Raw genomic sequence first — 13286 nt, forward strand, 5'->3', positions numbered from 1 at the left:
CCCCGCGCCCCCAGCCCGGCCCTGCCCGGAGCCGGATCCTTTCGTGGCGGGGCCGCGGGCAGGGGAGCGGCGGGGAGGCCGGGCGGGGCGGAGGACTCGGCTTTTCTGCTCGTTTCTCCCCAAAGCGCCTCCCGGCACGCAGACAATGGGCGGCCGCGGCGGAGTTGGGGCGGGCGGCGGAACTTCGGTGGCGCCTGGTGTGATGGGGGCGACGGCGGCGACTGGGGACCGAAAGTCTCCACATCCACCACACCGCCCGGGCAGCCGGTGCCGGKGGAGGAGGTCACCGGGCGGAGGGGGTACAGGCGGGTCAGCCCCCCGGCAGGACCCCTCGCTCCCTTCGGGTGTGACGGAGGAGGAAGACGGAGTGTCAGCGGCATCGCAGCAATTCCCCGGGAGTGATCAAAGTGTAAAAAGTGCAATTAAAATCAGGTAAATCACCTGGATGAGCGCTTTTTACGRCAGGGATCCAGTCAGGTTAGGCTGTCGCTCTTTCATCGTAAGCAGCGCCCAGCAGCGTCTCCAAACAACCGGCGGAGGAGGCAGGGGCGAGAGGCACTGACTGATGCGGTTCASGGATGCCCGAGCGGGCCTGGACCATCCGCGGATCTTCCGTGCGCCGAATAAACGGTTCAAGACACTTTGCCGTAGCATTAGGAATGTTGCTCTGCCATTTATTTTGGAAGATGTGTAGAAACAGGAAGGGAAATGCAGAAATAGCCAGTCTAGTGCCGGTGCTGGCAAAAGGGCGCTTTGCTCGTGTGGTGCGGGACAGGAGTCTCGAAGGACTCGCGCTGGCCTCTGTCAGTGAGGACCCGGGCAAAGGCGGGGAGGCGAGGCTGGAGAGAAGCCTCAAGCACGTGTACTTGAAACTTACAAAGTTTAAGAACGTGGGAAAAAGTTTTTCAGGCAAAGTGACGACAGAGTGGATTCCTGAAGAGGTAAACAGCAAAARGAGTGAAGCTGCCTGCCCAAGATGGTAAATTTTGTTTGAAACTGATTAAAAGAGGTTGGTTGTACCTGATCAAGCAAATGATCATTTTGTGGGCAGCTCAGGGTCAGAAGCATGAGGAAAGGTGTTCCATTTTGTGGCATAAGGGGCAGAACTGATTTGTAGCGCTGCTGTGGGGGGGAGTTGTACCCTGTTTCCTTGTGGTAGCACCCAGAGATTGGTTTTAAAAAAGGAGAACTGAAGGAGGAGTTCACACAGTGTCAAAACCTGAGATAGTTCATGGAGTATTTAGCAGCAAATAGCTTATCTATGACACTATTTGCTTTTCTCGGTAATAGACAAGCAAACAAATAGTAAAAAAARAAAAAATCGGGATTTAGTTTTATAAAATTGTGTCTTTTCTGGGCACTCAAAGTACTCATGTTAATGTTTGTATAGAGCTGCAACAAAAAAATTCAATGTTATATAGTAATGCAACCAAAAATACAATGTTACATAGGTGTGACAACCGAAAATGAGACAGTGTGCCAAGCTGCACAAGAAGGCTTGCCCAGTGTTTTGATCATACTTTTGTTTCTTTTTAACATGTTGTGCAGTGTGCATTTCAGAAAAAAAAAAAAAAAAAAAAAAAAAAAAAAAAAAAAAAAAAAAAGAAAAAAAAAAAGAAAAAAAAGGGTGTAATTTCTGGTTTGATTTTGTAGCAGCAGATCAGGTGTTTTCATGTTTCCCTTCTGACAGGAGTTCCCAAATATTTAAAAGAAACTTCTTCCATGGGTTTGTCCCTGCAGCAGTCACAGTCTCCCTTATATCTGAGGCTGGACAACATCTCTGTGGCAACTTCAGCAATTCTGGTGGCTAATTGGTATTTTCAAAGTATCAGAAGTGTGCTAAATTTATGTAATGTGGTTTAGAAGATGAAGACCTTGCCACTTGTGGGACAAACACTCTCCAGCCCACTGCTGGGTACCTGGCAGTTTGCTGACAGGATGCTGGCTAAAGTTTGGGAATTACTGCTTCCCAATATATGTGCCAGAGGGATGGATTTGGGCTTCTCCAGGGGTTTTAGGTATCACCAGTGGACTTTATTGTCTTTTCCAGGGAGGTTTTCTTTTGTGAAGCAGTGTTAGATCTTTCAGTAGAAGTCATTACTTACTCCTGAGAAAGGTCAGGGTGGTCTGTCTTGCGCTGGCTCCAAGCTCCTGTGTGACGTGTGACAGGGTGGGTGGTGGCAGCTTGCAGTGGTCACTGTGCTGACCCAGGCACTGCCATCATTGTGCCATCAGATGCTGCACACACTGGCTGAAGTGGTAGGTACATCTGACCAGTGTCTTCTGACCAAAATTAGGCATCTGTGTTGGTTTGTGGGTCAGTAGCTTGTGGCAGCCTGGCCCAGGTGGTGTTGCTGACCCGTAGGATGAAGGAACAGCAAACTTTTGGAGTTAGCACCTTGCCTTCCTCTGAAAACTGTGGGGTCCCTCTGTTATGACTCCAGCCATGGAGACCCTCAGACACTGCTGAAGTGTGCTGAGCCATGGAGCTGTTGGTGTGCTCACAGAACACTGTGACTCCTCATGAGACTGAGGTTTGATCATTTTTCTCTGTTTGCCTGATCTGCTCCAGACGAGCAAGCTCCAGCTGTCTGGAAAGGATGGAGATGATCCTAGATGCAAAGGACAATAATGACAAAGTGGACACGAAGCTGTTTGACTCCTCTTTACGTGCAGGTTCTTCTTTAATGTGGCTCTTTGGGCTAATGAAATCCCCCACACCTCYTCAGCTGCCCCAGCTCTCTGCCCTGAACAGCCACCCTCAGCACTCTGTGCTTTCCTGGCCCCTCCATCACCTGTGCTGGGTCCCATCCCAGTGAGGAGCCCTGGTGCCAAGCCTGTTACTGAGCATTTTGGGCAGCAGGGACAGCCAGCTGTGGGGACTGGCTGGAGTGGGAGGTGGCTCTAAGGAGGCCAGGAGAGGAGGAGGATGAGAGAGGGGTCTTGGYGTGTGAAGAAGCTGAGACTCAGCAGGGGCCACAGGCCACTCTGCTGCCTCAAGGGTAGGCCTGGCCTACAAAAGACAAAAAGGTTGGTGCCAGCAGTGCCAAAGGCCATTGAGCAGGGTCCCCAGGCCAGCAGTGTGCTGCTTGGGCACAGGTGATGCAGAACAAGGTGGTTCAGTGCCGTGGTGTGGGAGCTCTGCCCTCTCCTCAGCCATGGATGATGGTGCCAGCCGGTCATGCCCGGTGATGCTGTGCTCTGGTGTGGGAGCTCTTCTCTCTCCTCAGCCATGGATGATGGTGCCAGCCGGTCATGCCCGGTGATGCTGTGCTCTGGTGTGGGTGCTGCTCCTCAGGGACACTCCTGCTCCTTTCTGGGAGCAGCAATGGGCCAGCAAAGTTGCTGAGGGCTGGAAAAGGTCCTGCATAATGACGGGTCTCTGAGTGTCTCATCTACAATGGAAACGTCATAGAACCTCGTATCCAAGACAAGACAAGTCCTTTTGTAGGAGTTTGTTCAACTAGAAATCTGTACARGGTTACTCATTACAGCTGCAGGTGAGGAGAGGTAAATTATTCATTTTCTCTGCAGTATTTTGTTACCTTTCTCTGCAGTGTCTTATTACCTACTTATAACATACACCTGGTGCTGTRGGGTGGGATCATGCTCACTAAATGAAATAACAAGTATTTTTGTATTGATTTTATTACCTCGYGTATATTTAAACTTTGAACCTTCTTGCTCCAGGCCTGGCAGTTGTCAATAACTTAGGAAAAGTTTAGTAGCTAAAAGCAGCTCATGCAGTTGACAGAGTAGTCTAAAATGATGATGGGAGTTTCTCAGGATGCTTCGGCACACAGGGTGAACACAGCTGGGTTAAGGAAAGCACTTCTCTGTTACACTGCAAAGCTAAACCCTGTGTGTAGGCAGATTTTATGCTCATAATGGAGCATTCAGCATTTTCCCTTTCAAACACAGCTCTGGTTTTGCACAGCAGCATCTASTTTTGCCCTTTTACCCAGGCTTATCACTAGCTATGGGCAAATTTAGAAATTTTGGGTAAAATTTGAAGATGAGGGTAACCCTAAAACTACAATGCTATTTGCTTTGGTATTATCACAGCAGAAGGAATTCCTGAGGTTAATTGTGCCAYGCACAGAATAATTTCCTTCCATGTGCTGAGTTCAGATAGGACCAAGGTGTATAAATTTTTCAAATAACTGAAAGTCTCAGATTATTTCAATTTTTCTTGAAGAATTACTTGACTTGACAGCCTTCATTTTTCTGGGAGCCTGACCACAGCAGTGTCATGAATTAGCCATGATGATGCCTGTACTAGAATGCTTTCCCTTGTCCTCTGTCCCAGTAAAAAAAAAAAAAAAAGACTTCAAAGAGCCCATAAAGCATGGTAATTATTCTGGATAAAGTATCCACATAGACACTTTAGTTGGCATTGGTTGCCTTAGAAGGAAAACACCCAACAAAACAAAACACCTACTTTTGTATTAAAAATATGTACTKTTAGTGTGGACTGTGAAGAAGATTTAAACTTAAAACTGTTTAAAAACTTGTTTCCAGGTTGAAATTGCTGTCAGTTTGACCTTCCTTTCAGTACCACAGCTTTATTTATTCWGTTGGAAGCAGTTCAGAGAACTTAAAAAGCTTTTTTAATTTCAGATACATTTTATATTTCTTATTAAATTATTTTAAAATGTCCAGGGCCGCATAGATGTAGCACCTTTGTCCCAGAACTGATGCGGGATTTGTTACCTTGTGATTACTCCATCATTGGAAGGGTTCAAGGGTGGGGCTTGCAGAATCCTGGTCTGGTGGAAAATTTCCCTGCCTATGGCAGAGCACTGGAACCAGATGGTCTTTAAGGTCCCTTCCAACCCAAACCATTCTGCAATTCTGTACTACAACTACTGTCCCACAGTAATGACTAACCTCACCTTCCAGAGTACCTTAAKTCTGGCTGAGTTTGACAGGGAGTTGGTTTTATGTGTTACTGTGTTGCCAGTGCTGTGTTCTTAGTGCTTTGGCATGGCTGAATAAACTTCTTGTCTTACCATTTCCCATCCATTTGTGCTCTGAGGAAGAGCCTGWGGTTCAGAATGAAAAACAAGTTGGAGCTTTTAGCATACCATTAAAGCTTTCAGCTGACCTCAGAGAGTTTCAGTCATTGCAGTATCAATTGCAGCTGCAGAAATACTTTGCAAGTATTTGTTAAAAGTAGCAGATTTGCGTAGCAGATTTCCAAATATCCAAATATCAGTATTTCCAAAGCTTTATCATAGAATCRTGAAGTCATAGMTCATAGAATCACAGAATAGTTGGAACTGGAACAGACCTTGAGGCTCATTATTTCCATCCCTGCCATGGGCAGGGACACCTTCCACTATCCTGGGCTGCCCCAAGCCCTGTTCAACCKGGCCTTGAATTTATCTGTGRTTGTATCTTGCAGAGAAAATACACTGAGAGGTTGAAAATCTGTGTTTGGTGTAAATTAAGAGGATTGTGCTCTTACTAAGAAAAACAAGTTTGCCTGGAAAGTGGTGCTCACCATATACTTTTCCTGGTTGCATTGTAATGCTGCTGTTCCCWGGAGCAGGGTTGGCACAGCACTTCTTTGCTGAGCAATAGGAAAGGCTCCACCATGCAAGRAGTGTATCCACTTCCCTTTTCTGAGTCTTCTCTGCTCTCCTGGGCCACTGCCCAGGTAGTGCACTAGTTTCCGTGGGTGCCTGTACAGCACCTTGGCCCACAGAGCTGCTTCTCCTTCCATCCTTTGTCCTTTGCCGTAGCACTGAGTGCCAGCACCAGACATCTCTAGGCTCACAGGGCCTGAGTTTCTTGGGTTTGATCTTGATTGTTAGGAGACTCAGTTCCRTTTGAGATAGTATTCAGCTGAGACATACAGTCTGGTTCTGAGAAGAACTGATGATTCCAGTTTAKGCAGAGAGGAATTTAGGTACCATGAGGGCTTAGCTGGCCTGGACATTGAGGTTTAGGTGTGTCAACTCAGAAATCATGGCACTATTCTCCTAATTAAAGGATGCTTTAGAAATCCAAGTCTAATACCAAGAGTGGACAGTGGTGTGGAAAGGGCTGGCCTACATGAACATTGTCTGGCCTGCTGGGACCTGAGAACCAGTAYAGATCACAGAAGATTCTTGTTTATAAAGCTTCTTCTAATTCTAGAGAGTTTTACCCAGATTTTACCTCTGAAAGGATAAAATTTTAGGAATATTAAACACAATTCATGTTTAATTAGAAAAAAGAGAGAAATACTATGGATTAATGAGTGCTCTGCAGCAGCCCAAACCCTTTAGCTGCAATGTCTTGTGATCAGTCTTGTGGGTACCTGGGTACCTGTTGAATTCAACACTAGYGGGATGGCAGCCTTACCAGCCATGACACAACAAAGAAGCGAGTTCTGCAAGCAAAAGGGAACCTTTTCCTTAGTGCTGAATAGCTCCATAATGAGGRAAATTGGTAAAGGTGTCTTGACAAAAGTTATCAAAGCAGTGCAACTACATATGGGGAGAGAGTGGTGAAAAGAAAAAGTGTTATGCAATCATTAAAAGGCTTTCTAAATCTCTGAGCCYACTGTCTTTAATATTACCTTAATATATTTTCTTCTTTCTGACCAATACAAATTTTGTAGTAGTAGTGKAGTATATCTACAGCAAAAACTGAGTGTGTTTTCCTTGCTCAGATAGCCCTTTCCTGTATGGGGAGGTGTCTCTTATTTGGCAGCCTGTAGGTTTACTGTTCTCAAAATATTTTATTGAAACATGGTTTGTGACATTAAAAGTATCTTATGAAGGTGCTCTGGAGCAGTGCTGGAGGCTTGTTTGTGATACAGGTGAGCTAATGCTTTGGGATCACGTGGGTTTTTCATGCTGACCATGTTATGCATCTTATAAGTGGCTGATAATGCTGTAATGTGGGTGTGCATTAGCAAATCTTACACAGGCTGACTGAGATGAATAGTAATTATTTTCCAGAGTTTTATCTGGAAAAAAAATGAGCCTATGCATAGTCTATTTTGGGACTTTAGGCTTGGCTATTTTTTGATGTTACCTGGCTGTTTGTTGCATCCAAATAYCTCTCGTGTGCAATATAACGGCAATAACAAGGTGTTTGGCAATCTCACCAGATCTGTCATAGAGACTTTTTCAGGGGCTGTTTGCCCCCTACTCCGTGTGACAACCAAACAGCTCCACTCCCTSAGAAGGGCACTCTCTGAGGTACAAGGGGGGGTTCTGGGGGCTGTTGTCTCCAGTAGCATGATGTGATCAGCCTGMATATCTTGAGGAAACAGCTTCAGGTTGTGCCAGGGGAGGTTTAGTTTAGATAATGGGGGATATTTCTTCACCAAAARGGTTGCCACTCCTTGCACAGACTGTCCAGGGCAGTGGTGGAGTCACCATCCCTGGCTGGATTTCAGACATTTAGACTGGGGACATGGGTTMGTGGTGCACTTGGAGGTTCTGGGACAATGGCTGGGCTTAATGGTTTTAAGAATCTTTTCTAACCCGAACGATTCCATGATCTACTGCTTTTTTTGTGGTGCTTGGTGCTCTCCAGCACTGGGACCCCAGCCTGGGGCACCCAGGGCACCAGGAATGATTATTTTCTCCCAGTCTTGGAGAGTGCAAATCCCTCCTTTTTACCCTCTCCTGGGCCTTTGGAAGAGCTGTTGGAAGAGGCTGACAGCATGTRCAGAGCTCCCAGCCTGCAGCCCAGGGAGAGTTTCTATCTTCTCTTCATTCCAGCACAACCCCAAAAACTAATGAGTGCTACTTCTGCAGGTGAGACCAGAGCTTTGTGCTGTGCTTACAGGCAGAGCAGCAGTGAGGATGCTGAGCTTCACTGAGTGTGTATGAACTTAGTTTCCCAGCTAACCAGTGTAGTCTTCCACTAGGATATTCAGCCATTTTTAGTGTTTCATCCATTAGTTTTAGCAAGTAGTCAAGACAAGCAGAAAGTTAAGCAATAGTATATTTTGATGGGAAAAAATAAACACAATTGCAGAAACAAAGRTATTTTTAAATTTCCTGTTTGCAATTGTTAACTGAGTAATCTGGAGCTATTTTATGGAATTGCTCTTGTGTTTTCCTCTTTTAGCAAAATATACGGTATGTTTCCTCTCAGAAACAGCATTTTGCCACATCTGGCAGACTGGAAGGATGTAACAAGGAAAAAAAGTGAAATATTTCTGCTAGAAATCAGTAGCTGTGATTTTTTATTAAACCTCCATTTTTGCTTAACATCCCAYTGGAAGGGAATGGAAATGTGAAAATCGGCTGGAATGTTGTTCCTGTGCCATATGTGCTCTATCCCTTGTGTYGGCAGCACGTGGAGCAGCCAAGGATCATTGTTCAGAAGCACAGTCCCCATAGCCATGTTCTAACTGATATTTCATCCCTTTATTGAGCTCTCAGCAAAGCTCTGGTTTGGGGCAGGTGGGGGAAGTGAAAGCCCATGGAGTGCTGTTGGTGCCTGGCCTGTGTCTGAACAGGGAGAGTGTCTCCTGGATCACCATACTGTCCATTTGGGGTTTTCTCTCCACTTGTGGTCACTAAATACCTCTAAATACAATTGCAGCAGTTGCTAAGGAATGTAARGTTGGAGAGTATCTGTGTACTGGTAATTTATTTAGCTAAAATGAGCAGTTTATTGGCCAGGAGCAGGAGCACTGGAGCGCCTAGCTCCTTTACAGGCCATGGGCACAGCATAGGACACTGCACTGGAACTCCTGATCCCAGAAGTATTTATCGGGAATTAAAGATGGCTGTCATGGTGAGGAGTCCTACTGGATCCCTGGATGAGGAGTGATTGATCAAGGAATAGAAACATGTAGGCTGCTAAGTGTTTTTTTTCATCGTCACTTCAGGAATCCAAGTCATGGAAGTGCCGTCAGAAGCCACAAGACCCCCAAGAGCCCAAGGCTGTTCCCCCGTGGGGTGTGTGGGGGTGAGAGGTGTCTGGGGGCTGCCTCTCGCCAGTCTCTGCTCTCTCATCCCTGCTGCTTATCTAGGAAACACCCAAGCTGCTACTCTACAACTGGTTGATGATAAGGGATTAATCATTCCAAAGACTGGACTAATTCCTGCTCTGGTTTCGCCTCTTAGTGGAACTTTCCCACCGAGAGTCATAAAGGTGGGTAGAGTATGTTAAGGAGGGCTGGGAAAGGTGGGGATGCCATTTCCTTACAGGTGAACATGGGACTTGTTCTAAAGGGGTGGGTTTGTCCCAGCTGAGAGGTCTGAAGAGGTCTTAAAACACTCAGGTGTGCTCTGAGAAGGTCCTATTAGTTCAGTTTTTAATGCCAAAGTGGTTCTTGGCTGTATTCGGAACTCCTACCCACTGACTCCTTTGCATCAGGGCAAACACATTGGCCAAATGAAAGGACAGCTGGTCTCRAGAGAAAGTCAACAAAACCACTTATGAGTTGTCCTGCTGGTTTATGAGTTCATGATTGGAAAACATCACATGTATTTCTGATCCAGGTTTGTTTATTTTTGGTTTCCAGGTGCTGCATTACTGCGTTAGTGAAGAGCCTCTTTTTCATTGAGGTGTTTCTGTCAATGTTTTGATGTGCTTGTGCTCAAGTCATCTTCTCTAATTGTGAGATAATAAAATTGTTCATCTGGGTGTGGCTGAAATAATTGACCATTTCTTCTACAGTCCAAAAAATACTCTTAATTTTCTAGTTCCATACAGAGACCTTTCAACTTTTGGCCATGTTTCAGTGAATATTTTTAACATCTCTTCTACTCCACGTTCAAGTTTCYATTTTGCTTTGTTTATATTTGCAGTAACTTATCAGACAAATGTTGGTTATCTGCATTAAGCTTGTAAAGAAGCCAGATATGGCTTTACTAGTTACTTTTTAAGCAGTCTGGTTTTGAAATTGGTTTTCTACCTTTGGAATTGGCTCACGAATAACACCAGAAGGCCTCARCCTTATTCTGAGTTGGGGCAAGAAGAAACCTCTCCAGTCTGCCAAACTAGCACTGATRCGTCAAAGTGTGAGTATTTAAGACAAGTGAAATCACTTGATGGTGTGGRCTTGTGTTGGATTTAGTGACAATCTGTGGTGCAGCACAGCTCCAGCCCAGCAGCTCCCAGGACCTGTCAGCTGAAGGAGCAATCCATCCTCAATCCTACAGCAGAGCTTGGTGTTCCTCAGTGGGGCTGAGCAGGAATGACCTCTCTAGAGCCAGCCTCAGCTGTCTGCCTGTCACAGGAGGCATTTGGGGAGATTTATTCTGATTCTCTGGTCAGTCTGGTTTGGTGTTGAAAAGATGGTAAAACTTGCTGATAAAACTGGGAAATCCAGCAGGGATTCCCAGCACAGCGGGAGAGTGAAGCTGCTGCTGTGCGTGGGGGTGGGATGTCTCTGGAGTACTTGCTCAGTTTGTAGCAATCCTGTGCAACTCTGTGTCCAACGAATAAAGGAAAATAATGTATCCAGCTCCTTGAGAGCCTCTCCATCCATTCGGAGCAGAGTGTCCTGACACGCAGGGGTTCGGCGCTGTCTCCTCCAGTCTGTGCTTTACAAGCAGCATCAGAAATAGTAACAGCTTTTCACCCGCAGCTGCATTTGGCCCTGTGATACTGCTCATAGTCCCCTGCAGTTTTACTCCCACGTCTTCCAGCGATCTTTGATTTCTAAGGACATTGCTGCATCCATGGAATCTCACCCTTTGCTGCCACAGCACCTGGAGCTGGRTGATGGGGTGAAGCAGTGGCAGCTGAGCAGCCCTGGGGTGAGAGGCTGTGTTGGTAAAAGCGGGAATGAGGATTCAGTAAATCCTGGGGTGGGGGTGGAAGCTGGGGGTGCTGCGCTGTGGGGCAGGGATCCCTCAGCAGGAGGCTGTTGTGTGGCCACCACAAGGTGCTGTGATTCTGAACTTTATAATAGTACAATACAATAGTCTAAAAAGTTGTTTCAAGGGACTGTTACATGTTTCTTTCTGCTTTCCTCGGTCCTTCAGCGTTTCTGTTTGTGGCTGCAGCGTGGATGGTGCTCAGGTTGGAGTTATCAGCATGATGCAGTGATCGCTGTGTGGYTTGTAGAGCCGTGGAGGCAAAAGGCCCTCTGGGTTTAAAGTTGCTGTGTAAATTATTAAAGTCAGAACTCTGTGTTAAATACATTATATTTATATATAAATATACTGAAGGGGCTCCAAGAAAGTTGGAGAGAGATTTTGACAAGGGCCTGAAGTGACAGGACAAGGGGCTGTGGTTTTAAACTGCCAGAGGCCAGATGGGAATTGGGAAGAARTTCTTGRCTGTGAGGGTGATGAGGCCCCTGGCACAGGGTGCYCAGAGAAGCTGTGGCTGCCCCTGGATCCCTGGCAGTGTCCAAGGGCAGGCTGGAYGGGRCTTRGAGCACCCTGGGATAGTGGAAGGTGTCTCTGGATGTGACAGGAGGTGGAAGGAGATGGGTTTTAAGGTCCCTTTACACTCAAACTGTTTTGGGATTTTTTTTTTTTTTTTCAGACATGCCAGTTAAACACAGAGATTCATGCAGAGGACAGGGAGATGGGATGACAAGGTTCTGTTGCTGGCTTTGCCCCTCCTTTCCTCCCAAGCTTTTGGCTAATCCATTAACTTATCTTTGGYTGGGTTTGACTTAGCTCTCTCTCATATGTGCACATTAATTTGAGTACATTAGTATTTAGATACAATATGCAACATAATGAAGAAAATGAATAGTTTATCTCTGGAAGGAGAAGWGGAATGGAGATATTCTGGAAGGCTGAGTTGGAAGAGGACTGGAATGGCTGGCAGCAGAGTCCTGGTCTGTGCTTGCTGAGTTTCCCATCCTGATGGCTAGCAGACCACTGGAGTGTCCTTACTAGACTCCCAGAATCTCAGCTCCGAATTGGAATTTACTGTCACGAGTGTTCTCTTGGCTCCCCTTGTGCTGGGCCTTGGCTGGCAGGTGTGCAAAGACAGCCTGGGCACAGGTTGTCTGCTTTCTGTTTCTGGTTCCACAGAACCCASCAAACCTCTCAGTGCATGGAGTCAGCCTCTGCTGCTGCAGTCTTCAGAAAATAATTTCTCTGAGGCTGAATGTGTGCCTAGAATGCACAGTGCTTGCTCCTCAAGAGCCTGGCAGGGCAGAGGAGTGACAGTCCAGGGTGGGTTTTGTGAGTGTGTTTTGCAACATTGAGTTTTCATTGTATCTGCCATTGGAATCAACAGATCAGTGTACGTGTTGTGGTTTCTTGAAATGCAGGCACTCTTCTGGAGTTCTTTGGGATTCCATTCCGGGCTTCATTTTTTCTCAGCAAAAGTTACCTGAATTTACATTTTGAGTAACTCCAAGGTTTGGGTGTGATCAGCTGTGTACTCCTCCTGCCCATTCACTGCTCCCCATGACCAGTTCACAGGGAWTGTGGTGGTTTTCCTTTGGTTTGGAGGCTGGACACAGCCCACTGCCCTTGCTGGGTGCTGTGGGTGTTACTGTAAGGKGGGGTTTCACATTTCAGATTCCCTTCTGAGGTTTGCAGCCCATCTGGAGAGGGCAACAGGTGAGGACAYGGGTGCTGTGAGGGTGAGGAGATGCTGTGGAGAGCAGTCCTGCCCTGAGAGTGTCACTGGGCAGAGAACTCTGCTCCCTGTCACAGGCTGGGGCTGTCCTGAGCTGGTGTTGGCTGCCCCCAGCAGTGAAGGATGGCCCAAGTATCGTGCAGGTGCTGCCCTGGAGGTGCCCTGGGGTGCTCCAGGGGTCAGGGTGCTCTGGCCAGGACCCACTGTGGACACTGCACTGGAACCCTGCTCACAGGTGAACACCAGCCCTTCCAGAGGCCAGGGGGAGTGTGGCAGAGTGCACAGCCCAGAAAGAGCAATAAAGCTGTTCTTCTCCATGTGGAACCCAGCTGCCAGGTACCTGCCAGGCTGCTCACCAACTCACCAGCTAATTAAGTCCCAAATACAGTTTATATCCTTTTTTTATCACACTGCTATTTTTTTCCATTTAAAAAATGCTGAACTGAAGTAGTTACTGAAATGCAACTACAATCCTATTTGAAAAATACGCAAAGGGATGGAATGAGCTGAAGCTGGGGTTATTCCCTGATGCTTCCAAAGCAAGGGACAGTAGGAAATGATCTATTCAATGTGTCAGTTGCAATCTGAACTGCTGTTGCCTGTAGTGTTYAATGATGARCCAAACCTTGATGTTTTTAAGTTCTCAAACCTAAGTTTTTCCCAGGAGGTTTTCTGCAGGGAGGGTGGRCAAGTTTTGTTGTTTTGTTGGGGGTTTTTGGTTGCTTGGGACTTTTTGTTTAGGACAAGCAGAACTGTTGTTTCATGCTTTG

At 46.5% G+C, this 13286-nt stretch overlaps 1 protein-coding gene across 1 annotated transcript in view; it reads left to right on the forward strand.

Moving 5' to 3' along the window:
• The window catches only part of PHF2 (PHD finger protein 2), an 81687-nt gene that overhangs the window by 1244 nt on the left and 67157 nt on the right, over window positions 1-13286 (forward strand). The gene's annotated exons all lie outside the window — the stretch shown is intronic.

This window comes from Malurus melanocephalus, unplaced genomic scaffold (assembly GCF_030028575.1).
Source record: "Malurus melanocephalus ecotype Western Australia unplaced genomic scaffold, MMel_1.1 scaffold_450, whole genome shotgun sequence".
NCBI lineage: Eukaryota > Metazoa > Chordata > Aves > Passeriformes > Maluridae > Malurus > Malurus melanocephalus.